Raw genomic sequence first — 3,256 nt, 5'->3', positions numbered from 1 at the left:
GTGAACCTATCATAAGTGAAGGGGGTTAGCATTTCGCCACTTTGGGGTCAAAACTAACAAGATTCGATGACAAAATCATGTTTAGAATCATAAAATAAGGGTGCACGTCCGTTTTGGGTCTATTCGGACGAAAAATCACGTTGGGAGCCTCTCGGGTGGGTCGGACAACCCACCTATCACAGCCCACCGGTCTTCATAGGTGGGCGGGTCGACCCACCGGTCCTGACCCATCGGTCATGACCGACGGGTAGGTCGGCCCGTCGGTAGGGGCCTACCGATGGAGGCCGAGGGCCTACTAGGACCGACGGGCAGGTTGGCCCACCGGTCGGCCCACCGGTAGGGGCCCGTCGGTTGGGCCTGAGGGCCTATCCTCTCAGGTGGGTGCCCTTAGGTGGGCCGTTTGGCCCACCGGTCTCGGCGAAAAAATGTCATTTTCCCTAAAACCTTCCCCAACCTTTGGGAAAACAAATGGGGTTTTTCCAAACCCATCTTCCACACATTCAAGGTTGCATAAGATGATTCTAACCTAGATCCAAGTTAGATTTAAAGAATGGAAGTCATCTTACCTTCTTTGCTCAAGAACTCTCTCAAAAACCCCAAAATCACTTCAAATCACCAATACTTCTCCAACCTTGTAAACACTTCTTCAAATCCTTCAAAATCAACACATAGGCCATCTATTAAACCTTAGATTCATCATCTCAATGGGGATTTACAAGACCTCAAGAAACACTACTCAATCAAGGGTTTTACTTGGGTATGGTGAAAGTTTAAAGAATATAGCCTTTGCTCACCTCTAAACGTAGATCTCGTGTTGGAGATCACTCTTCCGGCGTCGGAATGGAAAGATCAAACCTTGGCGCTGCTTAAATCCATTTCTTCTTCCTATTCCTTCCCCTTTCTTCTTCTTCGTTCTCTTTTCTCCTTTCTCTTCTCTCTCCTCTTAAGTCTTCTCACCAACTTTCCGTGTAATAAATGAGATATGAAAAAACACAAATAATGCTATTTATACTTTCTTAAAATCCTTAGTAGCACATGGGTGGGTCACTCAGGTGGGCGGATGCGCCCACCTGTGACCGCCCACTTGAAGGCTGAAAATTGCCCAACAAGTGAGATTTTGGTGGAATTCAACTCTCGGCATGAATCTCCCTCTTGGCACAAGCTATATTATACGTATGCGCTTTAGGATACGGCTACATACCAGCTTTATCTGTACATCGCCTTATGATATGTGCATGTACACGGCTTGGGTACACCCGTCTTCTCTGGCACTGACTCGGACTTGTCTGGCCAACCGGTGTTCAAAGTCACCCTTGCCATCATGGTCCATAAGGAAACTGCCTTAACCCTCTCCGGTTCGGGTCCTGCATGGTTAAATCGGGTCAACTGTGTAATTAGATCGGGTTTAAAAAGTAGGGTATCACAGCATTGGTGGCCCATGGAATGGGACGCAGTGGTACTATGCAATCGTACTGTGTCATATAGGGGCATGCGGCTTAGGATTATCATCTTTCCGTGCTACGACCCTTCCCAACAGGGGTTGAGGTGTTGGGTTACCATTTAGGGGGAAGCAGTGGTCGCGGTTGTCGGGTCACTATGGCGGTTAGACAAACGCCCGACGGGTCATTAGGACAGTTGGCAACCTCGGTGGTATATTCAAGAGGGCCAATCGTACTGCTTTTAAATTGCTGGAGTCCGCACCTTTATTTTCTGTCATTTACTTTATGTTGAGAGTCAGTAGTCAGCATGCTTTACTTTTTCGAGTACTCACGGTGGGCCTTCTCCGACAACCCTATAGGCATATCGCAGGATGGAGTTCGCAACTCTTACCTGGAATATACGCGCACTGTGGTTGTAGTAGCACTAACCCAAAGACTTAGTAATGTTGTTTAGGTGGATGTGATTTAAAATGAATTGCATAGCATATAGTACATATGGTTGTGATTGTTGTGTGGACTGTTGTGTGATCCTTCTTTTCACTTACTGAGCTAGTGAGCTCATCCCACATGTACACCTCTTTTAGATGATTTTGCAGGTCACCAACCTGAAGATCAAGGGTCGGGCCCCACAGTTGAATTCTCCGAAGAGGATTGGTGGGTCCCTGAGGAATATGAGCACGGCACGGATTGCTCGTGCGTGGGCTGTGCTGCGGGACCGCAGTATTGATACCGTGCTGGGTTTTACTTTTTGATTCTTTTGATAACCCCTTTTTGTGTACTTGATGCGTGAATTGTTATTCTTTTTGTGTAAATATCATGTCTGCGGGCCCATATGTTTTATCTATATACTACAATTTGGGTATCAAGTATATTGGGGGTGTTTACAGGTAAATTAAGTCTTCCGCTGAATTTTTGAATGTTACCTTAGATGTGTGTATGCTGTGGTTGGATACTGTATCAGATGATCCTGACAGGTTTAGGTTAACCCAGTCACCGGTCCGGTTCTGTGTGAACGGGGTGTGACACTCTGCCTTCTGTGCTTGTGTAGGATCAACTCATACGGATTTTTGGCAGCAACATCAATCATATTCGGTGTGTCATAATTGTCGATTGTTCGATTAGGGTCGACTGATTTAGCCCAAATATGTGCAATGACTTAATTTTTTGACCATTTTACCCTTTTCTATACCTATTCCACCTTCAAAGTCCCAAACAATAAACATGAGGATTTAAGAGTAAAGTCAATTCCCAAATTAATAGAACATTTTAAGGACTTTTTAAGGCTAGTCCAAGGCCTATTTTCTTGGGTCTTGTGACATTGATTCCTGATGTTGATATCATAGCAATTGAGAGAAGATCAAGTTTGATGCTTTGAGAACGATAAGAGTGATGAATCCATTGTGGTTAGTGGAGCATTTCTATTCAAGAAGACGTCAGACTCAATTTCTTTGGGGACAGGCAAGATTTTTCACATGGGATTTGAAGCATCCTCTCGGGGTTAGAACGAGACTTTACCCTATAGTTGCTCGTTGACGAGATTGTATGCTCTAATTTAGAGACCAATTTTAGGCATGGCCCATTTACAGCCCATTGGACATTTATCCCAAGTAAGGATGTTTAGCTTGATTAAAGACAAGGAGCGATCGATCGACTGAATATCAATAGTAACATGCCTCACAATGTAAGCCCGATTAGCTAAATAGGACAATCAAAGTGTAGGGGGTGAAATCGGTCGAGCCTAATTACGCCTGACCAAACCCAACCGACTGAATAAAAACATTATCATGTCGACCAATGTAAGGCCGATTAGCTAAACA

Source organism: Macadamia integrifolia, chromosome 3, assembly GCF_013358625.1.
Source record: "Macadamia integrifolia cultivar HAES 741 chromosome 3, SCU_Mint_v3, whole genome shotgun sequence".
Taxonomy (NCBI): Eukaryota; Viridiplantae; Streptophyta; class Magnoliopsida; order Proteales; family Proteaceae; genus Macadamia; species Macadamia integrifolia.
Note: the sequence above shows the minus strand (reverse complement) of the source record.